Here is an 18,653-nt window from a genome sequence, read left to right on the forward strand (position 1 = left end):
TTGTACTAAGGGCCTCGGTGAATGTGTATGCTCTGACTTTAACATAGATATTTCTGCAGCAGGTACAAGCTCTATTTCTGCAGCAGGTACAAGCTAACCACTCAGCTATCTCAATGCTAAATTCTATGCTAATTCCATTGTCAAGATGTGTATGCCTTAACTTAGCTATTTCAATGCTAAATTCTATGCTAATCCCTTTAACAATGGGTGCCTCTGCGGGTGTGTATGCTTTAACTTTTAACATAGCTATTTCTGTGACCAGTCACAAGCTAATCATTCAGCCATTTCAATGCTAAATTATATGCTAATTCCTTTGTCAAGGCGCTTTGTTCCTCTCACACAGCTTAAAGGCCGTATCTGAACGTGGCTCTTTCACTCCAGCGCTGTCCTACCAGACAGTCTCGCCCCCTTCACCTGATGAAGGCCGCTTGTGTTGTGGCCGAAACGTCGTGAGAATATTATTGTGTTATTTTATTTTATCAATTTATTATTTTATTATCATTCTACGTGACTTTACCGAAAGAACCAAAGAAGATGAATCATTGCAGTCACGAAAGCTTTAAATCGAAATTTAACCGCCTCTACGGGGAGGGATTCCACACATCCTTAAGATCATTCAACAGACTTCGGGATAAGAAGGCTCAACTAATCGAGTCTGTCACCTTTCTGAAGAGATGCCGCGACTCTAAGGTAATACCAACCGCATTTACACTAACCTCTGCTGTTGCAACTTCTCTCAATGCAAAACGAATTCTAGCTAGAACTAGCTTCGCTCTTATCTCGGAAAAAATCAGACTTACACGCACCGAACTCGATCAGTTAGACAAGACACTCTACAAATCACACTTAAAATTGACAGCAACAATGTCTACATCGGATTGGGAACATGTAGACAATATGACTACCTCTTCGGCTGCCACTATGTCGAACAAATGTAGGGACAATTTGATTTCCAAATTCAATCACCTCTCCAGCAAAAAATCGGATCCACACACCGAAAAGATAGACGTCAACAAAGTCGTAATTAATCGCAGTAACAGTTCCATTTCTGATGGTCTGAAATCCGTTTTAGCTAAAGGTCTAAACTTTGCTGTCACACCGAGACACTTACCGGTTAATGATATTATTGCCCATGTCGACGTTGCACTCAAGGGCTTGAGTCACATCTCTGCAGACGTAGCAAGCTCTGAAATCGCTGCAACCCTCAAAAACGCTAAGTTGCCACCCAGCAACATCAGCAAAGACGAACGTTTTGAATTATCTCAATTAAAAAATAGGGATGATATTGTCGTCCTCTCAGCCGACAAAGGCAATGCCACTGTCATCATGGACAAAACAGAATATAACAATAAAATTCAAGCACTACTCAACGATGGCAGCTACACAAAAATAAAAAGAGATCCCACCAACAGCCTGGTCACCAAAACGAACAAAATAATATCTGATTCAACAGCATTAATTGATGAGATCAAACAGTTCTCGTTGAAGCCCTCTGCTGCCAGACCACCAAGATTATATGGCCTTCCAAAGATACACAAAGAAGATACACCCCTTCGTCCCATCGTCTCTACTATCAGCTCCCCCACCTACAAACTGGCACGTTTTCTTGCTGATATACTGCGACCTTTCACTGGAAAAACCACCTCTGCGGTACTAAATTCTACTCACCTGGTATCGACAATCAAAGGCATTTCCCTGTCCCCAAACGACCTGCTTGTCAGTTTTGATGTGGTGTCCTTGTTCACCAAAGTCCCGGTACCTGACACCATCGCTATCATTGAAGACCTGGTTCATCAAGGACTGCATACTGATGTACCCCCCCTGGTGAGACATTGCTTAACCAACACTTACTTCACCTGGAATGGAACTTTCTACAAACAAACTGAGGGCACCCCAATGGGCTCCCCCCTATCTCCGGTTGTAGCCAACGTATTCATGGAAAAATTTGAAACTGACGCCATCCAGACTGCCACTCTACGCCCGACCTTATGGAAGAGGTACGTTGATGACACCTTTGTCATCTGGCCACATGGCCAGCCTGCTCTAGACCAATTCCGCGACCACATCAATTCCATACACCCAGCCATCAGATTTACCATGGAGGTCGAAAAAGATGGCAAACTACCCTTTTTGGATGTCTTAATTAAAAGAAGACATGATGGTTCAATGAGCCACTCTGTCTACAGGAAAGCTACCCATACAGATGCTTACTTGAAACCGGATTCCCACCACCATCCATCCCAGAAGAACTTCCTCATCAAGACTCTATACCATAGAGCCCAATGCATTTCCGACCAGGAACACATTACCAGTGAACTCAAGCACGTACACCAGGCTCTCAGGGCTAATGGCTACTCCGACTACACAATCTGCAAAGCCATCACTCCAGTCATGAAGAAGGATTCTCTTGTGGAGCCACTCAAAACCATCACCTTACCCTACATTGCAGGGGTCACTAAAAAGATCTCCAAAATCCTGAACAAATACAAGATCCTGGTCCGATTCAACACAGTACATAAAATCCGTGATTTAGTTCCATCTGTAAAAGATGCTGTTCCAGACATACAGTACCCGGGCGTTTACAAACTAAAGTGCCTCTGTGGTAGTAGCTACATTGGAGAAACCAAAAGACATATCTCGGACCGCATCCGCGAACACAAAGCAGACTTGAAACACGGTAGGACGAACTCCTCTGCCGTGGCAGATCACTGTTATAATTCAGTGGGCTCACATGACATTGACTTCTCCAAGACGGAGGTTCTTTGCAAACCAACCGGCTACCATGAGAGATTCGTTCATGAGGCCGTTCACATATACAAGCACAGAGACAATTTCAACCGAGAACATGGATTCAGGCTTAGTAACCACTGGAAAGATGTTTTAAATCATTTCTGTTCTTAATTAATTGTATTTTAACGATGACCTTCAGACCGCAGCTCTTTCGCCAGCATTGCCTCTTAATACCTCTCACACCATGGTTAATGGTATAGTTTTACAATATGGAGCATACTAGGGCCTCGCAGCTGTCTCTCTCCCCCTCCTCTGTTCCGACCATGGACGAACTCGTCCGTCTGAACGGGACCCGTAGCTATCCGTGGTGCTGAAATTTGAGGGTAAGAATCCACCCATTTTTTCGCCATATAGCATTGTGATATATAACGATTTATTGTTGGTAGCTTAGCTGATTGGAGAATATAGAGTTTATTGATAACATGAAGGTAATTTATATTTTAGTTTTTATTGGTTCACTATATAGTACTGTGAATAGCTCAGATGTGTAGTCATTTCTGTGACCAGTCACTAGCTAATCACTCAGTTGTTTCAATGCTGGATTCGCCTAGTTATTTCAATGCTAAATTCTCCTGTTTGATTTGTACTAAGGGCCTCGGTGAATGTGTATGCTCTGACTTTAACGTAGCTATTTCTGCAGCAGGTACAAGCTCTATTTCTGCAGCAGGTACAAGCTAACCACTCAGCTATCTCAATGCTAAATTCTATGCTAATTCCATTGTCAAGATGTGTATGCCTTAACTTAGCTATTTCAATGCTAAATTCTATGCTAATCCCTTTAACAATGGGTGCCTCTGCGGGGGTGTATGCTTTAACTTTTAACATAGCTATTTCTGTGACCAGTCACAAGCTAATCATTCAGCCATTTCAATGCTAAATTCTATGCTAATTCCTTTGTCAAGGCGCTTTGTTCCTCTCACACAGCTTAAAGGCCGTATCTGAACGTGGCTCTTTCACTCCAGCGCTGTCCTACCAGACAGTCTCGCCCCCTTCACCTGATGAAGGCCGCTTGTGTTGTGACCGAAACGTCGTGAGAATATTATTGTGTTATGTTATTTTATCAATTTATTATTTTATTATCATTCTACGTGACTTTACCGAAAGAACCAAAGAAGAAGTGCCACATACATTATCAGAGTTGTTGTTTTGTGTTTGCGTTCCGACCGCAGGTATTGTGGTCAATGTGAACATGACTCCTTGGAAAAAAGGTGTCAGTTTTGTTGCCAGATAAAAGGGTAAAACCAATGATCATATTTGTTACTGGCAAATGAGGTTTCCAATGGTGCAATGACCTGTGCGTTGTGAATGACACAACGTTATGTTTTACATCTGCCGTTTAGCAGACTGCGCATATTGTGGTGAATGTTACTGGGGTAGCCAGATATGCCTGTCGGATTTTAACCTTGAACCTCTGCAATAAATAGAGAATGTGCTACCACATTCTTGGTTATTTCGGTAAAGTCACGTAAATAGAAAAAAATACATTAAAAAATGCGTTTATTTTTATTATTTAAATCGTCATTTAATTTTTTTCTTTAATGTAAATTTTTTTTTTAATTTACGTGACTTGACGGAAAAAACCAAGAACGTTAATTCCTGCAGTCGCGAACGTTTTGAGTCAAAACAAAATGCGCCACCACTCGGCTCGCCTCAATCTGCGTGGAGGCGTGGGGGTCAGCCTGAGAGAGTTTCTCACCGGCACAGAACTTCCACGCAGAGGCTCCACGCAGCTTCGTGCGGAGCGACAGGCCAGGCAGCTCCCACACAGCGTGGTGCAGCTTGTTAACATTTATAGTCTTGCTTTCGGTAAAGTCACGTAGATAAGAAAAATTGGAAAGTAATAAATTGATGAAAAGATGCCCATTGGTCGACTGAGATGACTGTGCCCCCCACAGTGTACACACACACAGTGTACACACACAGTGTACACAGTGTACACACACACACAGTGCACACACAGTGTACACACACACAGTGTACACGCACAGTGTACACACACAGTGCACACACACAGTGTGTACACACACACAGTGTACACACTGTGTGTGTGTACACGTACAAACACTATGTACGTGTACACACACAGTGTACACACACAGTGTGCACACACACGTACACACACAGAGCGTGACGTCCCCTCTGCCTGGGTCAACTACCGTTATCTGTTCAAGTACAATCCTTATATGGGCAAAGCTACGCCCGGTGACTCGCGGCTCATTAACATAATGTGTTCGTGAAGGCCGTCGCGAGTTTATTGCGACGGGTTCAGCACCCACGCCCCATCCCTCCACGTATGGGCCGGGCTCATTAACATACTTTATTTAAATTAGGACCCGCTCGTTGCGGGAGGGGAGTGTCTTGTACCACGCAAGTGACGTCACCTCCTGCTGCCGCGTGACGTCACGAGGTGACAGATATCTGCCGCTCCGCGCGTGAACTGAAATCCGAGGTGAGAAATTCTTATCGTGGTGGTGGTAGTGGTGGTGGTGGTTGTTGTTGTTTACAGAGGTACAGCCTCGCTCGCTCTCTCGTAGCGATGTCAGTTGAGTAGCAGTGAGCATTGGAATCGATGTCCAGGTTGGAACTTTACAACGCGGGGCCTAGCCACGTGGGGCCTTGCCTCCTGCCCTCGCCTGATCGCGTTTGCTTCAATTCTCTCGCTTAGTTGAGCAATCTTTGTAAGAAAGTAATCTACCAGGCTATGCGTTTATTGTGTGTTGACCGACTCTCTGTGTTGCATTGCATTACATTTCCAAGTTTTACTCAGTTTGTTTGATTAAGTGAGCTTTTGATTTAAATCTTTCTTGACTGCAGGGATTCATATTCTTGGTTCTTTCGGTAAAGTCACCACCACGTAGAAGGGAAACAATAAAATAATAAAAATATAAAACAGTAAAATTCTCACGACGTTTCAACTGCAACACGAGCAATCATCATCAGGTGTGAAAACCACAGCAAGAACATTTTCTTGCTGTGGTTTCTTGCTGTGGTTTTCACACCTAATGATGATTGCTTGTGTTGTAGTCGAAACGTCGTGAGAATTTTATTGTTTAATATTTTAATTATTTTATTGTTTCCCCTTCTACGTGGTGACTTTACCGAAATAACCAAGAATATAAGTGTGCTTTCTCTCTCTCTGCGTGTACTCGTGTTATTATTATTTCCTGTAGTCACCAAAGTTCCAAATCTCTCATTGACACAAGGCCGTAATTATAATATATTATAATAATTATAATATATATTGGTGGGGGACATATCCCCCCACAATAATCAAACATGCTCAAAATGTCTCCCCCAATTTATTGCTATAAAAATATTATTTAAAATAATAATTGCTATGCTATGTTAATAAAAACAATTTGCTAAACCTTGGCCACAAAATGTGGACTTGTCTTCATGTAACAATGTGTAGATTTGTGTTTGTATGATTGCGTTGTACTTTATGAATCCCTAATCTCTGCCATTACATACTATGAAACAAGAAAAGTTAAAAAATAAACAACAGAGCAATGTAATACAATACAATATTATACAATATTGTATCAAATAATACAAATTCCATCCCATGTGTTAGTGAAATTTTTCAATATTTAAAAAATTAGTTTTCAAATTTAGATTTTCTTTCTGGGGGGGGAGACCCCAGAGCCCCTGGTAGATTTGTTCCCCCCCCCAATGTTGACTCCATGGCTACGGCCTTGCATTGACTCGCGGATTTCTCTAAACCCCTCCCCTCTCTCTCTGCCCCCCTCTCTCTCTATTTAAGGCCTCGACACAGAGGCGTTGTTTCTCTGTGTGCCTACAGTGAGGGAGAAAAGTATTTGATCCCCTGCTGATTTTGTACGTTTGCCCACTGACAAGGAAATGATCAGTCTATAATTTTAATGTTAGGTTTATTTGAACAGTGAGAGACAGAATAACAACAAGAAAATCCAGAGAAACGCATGTCAAAATATTATAAAATGATTCGCATTTTAATGAGGGAAATAAGTATTTGACCCCCTCTCAATCAGAAAGATTTCTGGCTCCCAGGTGTCTTTTATACAGGTAACGAGCTGAGATTAGGAGCACACTCGTAAAGGGAGTGCTCCTAATCTCAGCTTGTTACCTGTATGAAAGACACCTGTCCACAGAAGCAATCAATCAATCAGATCCCAAACTCTCCACCATGGCCAAGACCAAAGAGCTCTCCAAGGATGTCAGGGACAAGATTGTAGACCTACACAAGGCTGGAATGGGCTACAAGACCATTGCCAAGCAGCTTGGTGAGAAGCTGACAACAGTTGGTGCGATTATTCGCAAATGGAAGAAACGCAAAAAAACTGTCAATTTCCTTCGGCCTGGGGCTCCATGCAAGATCTCGCCTCGGGGAGTTGCAATGATCATGAGAACGGTGAGGAATCAGCCCAGAACTACACGGGTGGATCTTGTCAATGATCTCAAGGCAGCTGGGACCATAGTCACCAAGAAAACAATTGATAACACACTTCACCGTGAAGGACTGAAATCCTGCAGCGCCTGCAAGGTTCCCCTGCTCAAGAAAGCACATATATATGCCCGTCTGAAGTTTGCCAATGAACATCTGAATGATTCAGAGGACAACTGGGTGAAAGTGTTTTGGTCGGATTAGACCAAAATGGAGGTCTTTGGCATCAACTCAACTCGCCGTGTTTGGAGGAGGAGGAATGCTGCCTATGACCCCAAGAACACCATCCCCACCGTCAAACATGGAGGTGGAAACATGCTTTGGGGTGTTTTTCTGCTAAGGGGACAGGACAACTTCACCGCATCAAAGGGACGATGGACGGGGCCATGTACCGTCAAATCTTGGGTGAGAACCTCCTTCCCTCAGCCAGGGCATTGAAAATGGATGGTGGATGGGTATTCCAGCATGACAATGACCCAAAACACACAGCCAAGGCAACAAAGGAGTGGCTCAAGAAGAAGCACATTAAGGTCCTGGGGTTGCCTAGCCAGTCTCCAGACCTTAATCCCATAGGAAATCTGGAGGGAGCTGAAGGTTCGAGTTGACAAACGTGAGCATCGAAACCTTAATGACTTGGAGAAGATCTGCAAAGAGGAGTGGGACAAAATCCCTCCTGAGATGTGTGCAAACCTGGTGGCAAACTATAAGAAACGTCTGACCTCTGTGATTGCCAACAAGGGTTTTGCCACCAAGTACTAAGTCATGTTTTGCAGAGGGGTCAAATACTTTTTTCCCTCATTAAAATGCAAATAAATTTATAACATTTTTGACATGCGTTTATGTGGATTTTTTTGTTGTTATTCTGTCTCTCACTGTTCAAATAAACCTTCCATTAAAATTATAGACTGATCATTTCTTTGTCATTGGGCAAACGTGCAAAATCAGCAGGGGATCAAATACTTTTTTCCCTCACTGTATGTGTGTATCTCTCTCTGTGTGTCTCTGTGTTCTATCTCTCTCTGTCTGTGTGTCTCCGTGTCTGTGTTTTGTCTCTCTTTCAAATTGAGCAATCTTTGGAAGAACGTTATCAACAAGGTGGGGTGTTGACTCTTATGTTGGCCGACTCTCTGTGTTGTATTGCATTACATTTCTATTCTAGATTTAAAGCTTTCGTGACTGCTAGGATCCATACGCTTTGCTTCTATTGGGTAAAGTCACGTAGGTAAAAAATAAAATAACAAAAATCACGACGTTTCGGCCACAACACAAGCGGCCTTCATCAGGTGAAGGGACGAGACTGTCTGGAGGACAGCGCTGGAGTGGAAAAAGCCACGCGCAGATCACGACCTTTAAGCTGTGTGAGAAGAAACAAAGCACCTTGACAAAGGAATTAGCATGTAATTTAGCATTGAAATGGCTCATTGAAATAGATAAGTTAAAGTATACACATCCGCAGAGGCACCCCTTGACAAAGGAATTAGCATAGAATTTAGCATTGAAATAGCTGAGTGATTAGCTTGTAACTGGTCACAGAAATAGCTATGTTAAAGTCAGAGCATATACATTCACCGAGGCACCTAGTACAAATCAAACAGGAGAATTTAGCGAAACACAACCACGCTCAGACCGCGGACCTTTAAACTTTGTGCGAGCAAACAAGGTGTCCTGACAAAGAAATTAGCATAAAAATTAGCATTTGATTGGCCGATTTTAGAAAAGAGGTGTTGTACGTGCCGGTGGACTTGCCGTTTGGCGCGGGGGGGGGGGGGGGAGAGTTTACCTATTGATGGTGTGAAAAGGGAATTTATAAGAGCTGCGAAAGTTTGGGGTACCACTACTTGAAAAATATACTGTACCATTGAAATTAGTTTAATGTTTAGTTCGATTTAGAACATCTTTCCAATGGTTGCTAAATTTGAAACCATCTCGGTTGAAATTGTGTCTGTGTTTGTAGATCTGAATTGCCTCGTGAACAAATCTCTGATAAAAACCCGTGGGTTTGCAAAGAACCTTGGTATCGGAGAAAATGATATCGTGATCAACCACAGCGTTGTAACAGTGATCAGCCACGGCAGAAGAATTCGTTTTGCCGTGTTTCAAATCTGATTTGTGCTCGCGGATTCGGTCAGAGACATGTCGCTTTGTCTCCCCGATATAGCAATCACCGCAGGTACAACTCAATTTGTAAACCCTGGGGTACTGTAAGTCAGGAATGACATCCTTCACGGATGGGATCAGATCACGAATTTTGTGTACTGTATTGAACCGGACCTGGATCTTGTGTTTGTTTAGAATTTTGGAAATCTTTTTAGTAACGCCTGCTATATATGGTAGTGTGATGGTTTTGACCGGAGTATCAAGTTGTTGTTTCTGTATGGAGGGAGAAACAGCTTGGCGGATGATACGGTCAGAGTAACCATTCCTTTTGAGGGCCAGGTGTACATGTTTTAATTCACTGGTCAGGTGGTGTTCGTCCGAAATGCAATGAGCCTTATGGTATAAAGTTTTGATGAGAGAATTCTTTTGGGCTGGGTGGTGGTGGAAATCAGGTTTCAAGTAGGAATCTGTGTGGGTGGGTTTCCTGTAGACAGAATGCCCCAATGAGCCATCAGGTCTCCTCTCAAACAGAACATCTAAGAATGGTAGCTTGCCATCTTTCTCCACTTCCATGGTGAATTTGATGGCGGGATGTTTGGAATTGATGTGGTGTAGGAAAAGGTTCAAAGCTGGGAGGCCATGTGGCCAAATGACGAAAGTGTCATCCACATATCTCTTCCACAGGGAAGGTCTGAGGGTGGAAGTCTGGATGGCGTCTGATTCAAATTTCTCCATGAAAATATTGGCTATCACTGGTGATAAGGGGGATCCCATGGGGGTACCCTCATTTTGTTTGTAGAAGGAGCCATTCCAAGTAAAGTAGGTATTGTTGAGGCAGTGCCTAACCAGTGCAGGTGTGTCGGGGTCTAGTCCATGTTGGACCAAATTTTCAATTATTTCAATGGTATCAGGTACTGGGACCTTGGTGAACAAAGAGACCACATCGAAGCTGACAAGGATATCGTCAGGGGACAGTACAACATCTTTGACCTACGTGACTTTACCCTTTGAACCAAAGAGTATGGATCCTTGCAGTCACGAAAGCTTTAAATCTAGAAGTGTACACACACACACTGTACACACACACAGTGCACACACACACAGTGCACACACACACACACTGTACACACACACAGTGTACACACATAGTGTACACACACACAGTGTACACACACACAGTGTATACACAATAATGTCCACGTTGTTGTTGTAGCTGAGCCCACACACCCAAGGGAGGGAACAATGTAAAATGAATCTAAATCAACTTAAACTCCAACCCCGCTCTGTGACGTCACCACTCTGCATTACCTCATCGGCGTGAAACGCCAAGGTGAGGTGTACCTCGCTAGTGACGTCATGTCACCAAGGTATTCCACCGCGCTCTTGAGCGTGACGTCACCTCCGCTTGGGTCACTGCCGATTGCGTTCCAGTGCCAATCCTTATTTGGGCAAAGCTACGCCCAGTGACTGGCGGTTCATTAGCATAATGTGTTCGTTAAAGCCGTCACGAGTTTATTGCGACGGGTTCATTGCCCACGACATATGGGACATGTGACATTAACATAATTTATTCATTTTCTAATTTATTCAGTTACGGAGCGGCTCATTGTGGGAGGAACGTGTTTCGTACCCCGGATGTGACGTCATGTCACCTGCTGCCGGGTGACGTCACGAGGTAGCAGGAAACTATCGCTTCCTGCACTGAAATCCGAGGTGAGAAATTATCATTGCGATTGTGGTTGTTGTGGTGGTGGTTGTTGTTTACCAAGGTAGAGCCTCGCTCTCTCTCGTAGGGATGTCAGTTGAGTAGCAGCGAGCATTGGAATCGATGTCCAGGTTGGAACTTTACAACGCGGGGCCTAGCCACGCGGGGCCCTGCCTCCTGCCCTCGCCTGATTGCGTTCACTTTAATTATCTCGCTTAAGTTTAATTTGTCTTCACCCGGCTCGCCACTTTGTAACTTTGTTTTATTGTAAATATTCACGCAGTTTTTATTTTCGTTCTTTTGTTAGCAGGCCAAGCCCGCTTGAGCTGCTATACCACTCTTGTTATCAGAAGCGACCTGCCCACAACAACACAAGGTGAGGCTTTGTCAACGTGTGTGAATGTTTTGACTTAAAACTTTGGTGACTGTAGGAATTAATATTCTTGGTTCTTTCGGTAAAGTCACGTAGATAGAAAATTAAATGAAAATAACAAGAAAAATAAATAAATGTAAATAAAGCAAAAAAACTCATGTCGTTTTGATCGCAACACAAGTGGTCTTTATTTAATGTAATTGTATTATCAATTATTGTTATTTTCTATCTACGTAACTTTACTGAAAGAAACAAGAATACGTGTGTCAATGTCTATCGGTCAAAGACGCTAAACGGAGTGACGCGCAAACTCCAAATATACAGCAGGCGTCAGGGTCGGGATCGAACCCACGACTTCCTGTATACCCAGTGAGGTAGTTAACATCTCACCACGGAGAGAGACACGCAAACTCCAGTTAGCCTCGGCTATGTTCGTTGATCCTCGATTAATTACTTGGTGGATTGAGGAAGCATTCATGCCAAGCAGATGAAGGTGGCCAGGCGTGATTCTAAACATGCCACCGCCTGTTTACCCAGTGACAGTGTACAGTTTGTGTTTGCAGTAACGTCTATTAACTCTGTTGAACACGGAGGTTATAGCGTAACAATAGTTTACTTTTGTTTTCCTCTGGAACTCTTTATAAGAATGGAAACAGGAAGTTAACACAGCACACACATGCAGCTGAAGTCGGAACTGTTCATCCCAGCATTCAAGGACATCTGAGTTGCGATTGAACATTAATTCATGCATTTCTGCATAACACAAATAGTATTGTTTTCAACACCCTTTGCTATGTCAGCTGAATTTAGCTCTTATTAATATTCCTTTTCTAGCCAGACAGCCGAAATTGTGTGCTTAGAGTTTTGGGTTAACATTCATTTTGAAGATACGAGGGCTTCCAGGCATGTTTATAACCATTTGCCCTCTCATTGTGTGCCATCACAGCCCGTGTGATGAATTTGGGACACTTTTTCACTACATCATGAATATATGAATGAGTATAGACGTGTAAGTCACGTGTTACTGTGTATATATGCATTCCTCTGTGCATCGATACTGACGTGTCGATGGTGTGGATATTATTTTTTTCTGTCTGCAGCTGACGTGGTCTGATGGAGCAAAGGCAGTCAGCACAGCAGCTCGGTACGACAAGTCAACATTGCGACCAGCGTGCATACAGCACGGATTGGACTGGAAATTTGACACAGCACCAGAGAACTCACACAGGAGAGAAACCCTTCAAGTGCACTGTGTGTGGGAAGGCATTTTCACGGTCATCTGCTCTTAAAAGACACCAGAGAACACACACGGGAGAGAAACCCTTCAAGTGCAGTGTGTGTGGGGAGGCATTTTCACAGTCATCTGTTCTTAAAACACACCAGAGAACACACACGGGAGAGAAACCTTTCAAGTGCACTCTGTGCAGGATGGCGTTTGCACAGTCATGTAATCTTAAAGTACACCAGAGAACACACACAGGAGAGAAACCCTTCAAGTGCAGTGTGTGCGGGATGGCGTTTGCACAGTCATCAAATCTTAAAGTACACCAGAGAACACACACGGGAGAGAAACCCTTCAGGTGCATTCTGTGCGGGATGGCGTTTGTACATGTGTCACATCTTCAAAGACACCAGAGAACACACACGGGAGAGAAACCCTTCAAGTGCAGTGTGTGCAGGAAGGCATTTGCAGTTTCATCAAATCTTCAAGTACACCAGAGAACACAGAAGCATCAGAAGATCTGCAAGGAGTGGAGGCTGAAATCAGCTTGTGAAAGTCAAAGTTCCACAATGAGCCCATCCCTCATGAAATAAGAACCGGAGGAAAATCCCAGCTTTGACACTGAAAAGGAACTGAGGTAAAATATGAACAGGTGAAGGTGAAATGTGAAGAGGTGATGGTGAAGAGCAAAGAGGTGAAGGTAAAATGTGAAGATAAAAATTAAACTCCAAAATCGGACGTTCACATCGTGAAGCAGAAGGAGAATTCTGACTGAGGCAGAGCGAGGCAACTCCCAGCAGTTTGTGGAAGTGGAGGTGTGGGTGGACTTCCTCCTAGACAATACAAAGTCAAGTGGAGACCCGGTAAATGTCTAAGCTTGAGACAATGTCGCTAGAATAGATGCACCTTTGTCACAGGCCTTTAATGACAAGAATGTGAAGTTGAACACTCAGCTCCTAGATTCAACCTGCAAAGTAAGAGCGAGCGGCCAGTCTTTGTGGACCTGTGGGTTGGGGAGATCTCTGACCAGGAGCGAGAGACAATAAGCCCCCAAGCATTCACTATGTTATAATTGCATTTACTCGGTGCTTGCTTAACCGCCTCAGCAACTCGGAGTTTTGTATCTCGTCTGAAACACTCGAAGAGCATCCCCAAGTAGCAGCTGCCCCTGTGTGGCACAGGGTGGTGGCCCTGCACCGGTCTGCATTTATTATTTTTTTCTGCCTGAGGACGACCGCTTGTGTTACGATCGAAACTTCGTGATCTATTATTATTTTTTCTACCTACCTGACTTTACTGAAAGAACCAAAGAGTATGTGAACAAGAGGCTGTCAGTAGGGGGCGATGATTGATGTTTCATTTCAGTTGTGTAATTTGTCGCTAATGTTTAGAATTCGCCAGCATGCAATGGCCTACTCGTTTTGAATGACACAATAGTATGTTTTACATCCACTGTTAAGCAGACCGTGCGTATTTTTTTTCAAATAGCTTCTTAATCAGATGTTATCTGTTGCAGTACATTTCACTGCAGTAATTAAATTTTTTTAAAATGCCTGTCAATAATTCAGAATGAACGCTTGTCTGATTTTGTGTGTACATGCATCATTTCATTTATAAGGGTCAAACATTGATTATGTGATGTTAGGACAAAGTGTGTGTGTGTGTGTTTTGGAAGTAACCTGTACAGATAACTCAGGTGAGACCCGTTGTTTTTTGTGATACAGGTCAAGCGGTATTTTTGTGTTTCATGAAGCATCTGGAGCAACTCATTGTCTTTGAAATAGGAAGCACACTCGGATCATTCATCAGTTACAAGGCATACCACCTTAAAGTTACACGTGGAGGAGATACATTCTCTGCAACACGAATTATAATTTTGTCTTACGTGTTGACGTAGATTTTGTCGAACTTGGACTAGAAATGCTCCTTGCTGATTAACGTCTGGATGTTCCCAACCATGGCTTGAAGCAAGCCCCACTGCTGTTGAGACATTGTCCACCAAAACCGGTCCACAGTTGGCTTGCACACACAGTGTACACACACACAGTGTACACGTACACAGTGTACACACACAGTGTACGTACACACAGTGTACACAGTGTACACACACATTGTGTACACACACATTGTACACACACAGTGTACACACACACAGTGTATACACAGTGTACACACAGAGTGTACACACACACAGTGTACACACACACAGTGTACACACACAGTATATACACACAGTGTACACACACAGTACACACACAGTGTACACACACACAGTGTACACACACACTGGCCACACACACACAGTGTACACACACACACAGTGTACACACACACACAGTGTACACACACAGTATATACAGACAGTGTACACACACAGTACACACACACACACAGTGTACACACACACACACAGTGTATACACAGTGTACACACACACACAGTGTACACACACACAGTGTATACACAGTGTACACACACACAGTGCACACACACACATTGTGTGTACACACACACAGTGTACACACACACAGTGTATACACACAGTGTACACACACACACAGTATACACACAGTGTACACACAGTGTACACACACACACAGTGTACACACACAGTGTACACACACACAGTGTACACACACACAGTGTACACACACAGTGTATACACAATAATGTCCACGTCGTTGTAGCTGAGCCCACGCACCCAAGGGAGGGAGCAATGGAAAATTAATCTAAATCAACTTAAACTCCAATCCCGTTCTGTGACGTCACCACTCAGCATTACTTCATCGGCGTGAAACGCCAGGGGGAGGCGTACCTCGCTAGTGACGTCATGTCACCAAGGTATTCGCTCGTCCACCGCGCTCTTGAGCGTGACGTCACCTTCGCTTGGGTCACTGCCGATAACGTTCCAGTGCCAATCTTTATTTATTTAGTTACGGAGCCGCTCATTGTGGGAGGAGCGTGTCTGGTACCCCGGAAGTGACGTCAAGTCACCTGCTGCCGCGTGACGTCACGAGGTAACACTGAAATCCGAGGTGAGAAATTCTCATTGCGGTGGTGGTTGTTGTGGTGGTTGTTGTTGTTGTTGTTTACCAAGGTAGAGCCTCTCTCGTAGGGATGTCAGTTGAGTAGCAGCGAGCATGGGAATCGATGTCCAGGTTGGAACTTTACAACGCGGGGCCTAGCCACGTGGGGCCTTGCCTCCTGCCCTCGCCTGATTGCATTCACTTTAATTATCTCGCTTAAGTTTAATTTGTCTTCACCCGGCTCGTCACTTTGTAACTTTGTTTTATTGTAAATATTCACGCAGTTTTTATTTTCTTTTGTTAGCAGGCCAAGCCCGCTTGAGCTGCTATACCGCTCTTGTTATCAGAAGCGACCTGCCCACAACAACACAAGGTGAGGCTTTGTCAACGTGTGTGAATGTTTTGACTTAAAACTTTGGTGACTGCAGGAATTAATATTCTTGGTTCTTTCGGTAAAGTCACGTAGATAGAAAATAAAATAAAAACAATAAAAATAAAAAATAGTAAATAAACCAAAAAAACCCCACGTTTTGATCGCAACACAAGTGGTCTTTATTTAATGTAATTATATTATCTGTTATTGTTATTTCCTATCTACGTAACTTTACCGAAAGAACCAAGAATACGTGTGTCAATATAAATAGGTTTTACCCTTTTAACTGGCACAAAAAACTGACACCTTTATTCAAGGCATCATGTTTGCAATAACCACAACACAAGCAGTCAAAATGCAAACAAAAAAGAGACAACTCTGATAATAATATTGGCACTGTCCTTGAATTTGATTGGTCCACACCCGAGACGGCTTTTCTTAGAGCCTAGTCTCCACTGGTGTTGGACCAGAAGATGCCAAAAGGCGTACAACTCAAAAACAGCGCACCATCAGAGTATTGAGGGCTCGGGGTGAGCATTTGCATTATGAGACCTCCTTTGCCAGTAACAAGATATAGAAATAGGTTTTACCCTTTTGTTTGCATTTTGACTGCTTGTGTTGTGGTTATTGCAAACATGATGCCTTGAATAAAGGTGTCAGTTTTTGTACCAGTTAAAAGGGTAAAACCTATTACTATATCTTGTTACTGGCAAAGGAGGTCTCATCAAGTACGTGTATCAATGTCTATCGGTCAAAGACGATAAACGGAGAGACTCGCAAACTCCAAATATACAGGAGGCGTCTGGGTCGGGATCGAATCCATGACTTCCTGTATACCAGGTGAGGTAGTTAACATCTCACCACGGAGAGAGACACGCAAACTCCAGTTAGCCTCGGCTATGTTCGTTGATCCTCATTAATTACTTGGTGGAGTGAGGAAACATTAATGCTGAGCAGATGAAGGTGGCCAGGCATGATTCTGGACATGCCACCGCCTCTTGACCCGTGCCAGTGTGTGACAGTGTCAAGTTTGTGTTTGCAGTAAAGTCTATGCTAAATTATCCTGTTTGATTTGTAAACCCCTTTGTCAAGGTGCCTCACTTCTCTCAACCAGCTTAAAAGACGCTGCGAATCTTAGCAGCGTTCATTGTAGCTCTGTCGTCCCGACAGGTCTGTTCCTTTCACCTGAAGAAGGCCACTTGTGTTGTGGCCGAAACGTCGTGAGAATTTAATTGTTTTATTTTATTATTTTATTCTCATTCTACGTGACTTTACCGAAAGAACCAAAGAAGATCTATCAACTCTGTTGAACACGGACGTTATATCAAAACAATAGTTTATTTTTGTTTTCCTCTGCAACTCTTTGTAAGAATGGAAACAGGAGGTGAACACAGCACACACATTCAGCTGAAGTCGAATCTGTTCATCCCAGCAGTCAAGGACATCTGAGCCTGGATTCACACCTCTAAGTTGCGATTGAACATTAATTCATGCATTTCTGCATAACACAAATAGTTTTGTTTTCAACACCCTTTGCCGAAATTATGTACTCGGAGTTTTGAGTTAACATTCATCTTGAAGATACGAGGGCTTCCAGGCATATTTGTGACCATTTGCCCTCTCATTGTGTGCCATGACAGCCCGTGTGAGGAATTTGGGAAACTTTTTCACTGCATCATGAATATATGAATAAGTATAGACGTGTAAGTCACATGTGACTGTATATATGCATTCCTCTGTGCCTCGATACTGACGTGTAGATGGTGTGTATATTCTTATTTTCTGTCTGCAGCTGACGCTGGTCTGATGGAGCAAAGGCAGTCAGCACAGCAGCTCGGTACGACAAGTCAACATTGCGACCAGCGTGCATACAGCACGGATCGGACTGGAAATTTAACACAGCACCAGAGAACTCGCACAGGAGAGAAAGCCTTCAAGTGCACAGTGTGTGGGAAGGCATTTTCACACTCATCTGCTCTTAAAAGACACCAGCGAACACACACGGGAGAGAAACCCTTCAAGTGCAGTGTGTGTGGGAAGGCATTTGCACGGCCATCAGTTCTTCAGACCCACCAGAGAACACACACAGGAGAGAAACCCTTCAAGTGCACCGTGTGTGGAAAGGCATTTGCACGGCCATCAGTTCTTCAGACCCACCAGACAACACACACGGGAGGCAAACCCTTCAGGTGCATCTTGTGTGGGAAGGGGTTTGCACATTCATCAGTTGTTCAGACCCACCAGAGAACACACACAGGAGAGAAACCGTTCAAGTGCAGTGTGTGTGGGAAGGCATTTTCACTGTCATCTGTTCTTGTAAAACACCAGAGAACACACACAGGAGAGAAACCCTTCAGGTGCACTCTGTGCGGGAAGGCGTTTGCACAGTCACCACATCTTAAAGTACACCAGAGAACACACACAGGAGAGAAACCCTTCAGGTGCATTCTGTGCAGGATGGCCTTTGTACATGTGTCACATCTTCGAAGACACGAGAGAATACACACGGGAGAGAAACCCTTCAGGTGCACTCTGTGCGGGATGGCGTTTGCACATTCATCAAATCGTCAGACACCAGAGAACACACATGGGAGAGAAACCCTTCAAGTGCAGTCTGTGTGGGAATGCCTTTTCACAGTCATCT

This window comes from Petromyzon marinus, unplaced genomic scaffold (genome assembly GCF_048934315.1).
Source record: "Petromyzon marinus isolate PM22_M1 ecotype Great Lakes invasive population unplaced genomic scaffold, UKy_Petmar_22M1.pri1.0 PM_G_Scaffold_25, whole genome shotgun sequence".
In the NCBI taxonomy this organism is placed as follows: domain Eukaryota; kingdom Metazoa; phylum Chordata; class Hyperoartia; order Petromyzontiformes; family Petromyzontidae; genus Petromyzon; species Petromyzon marinus.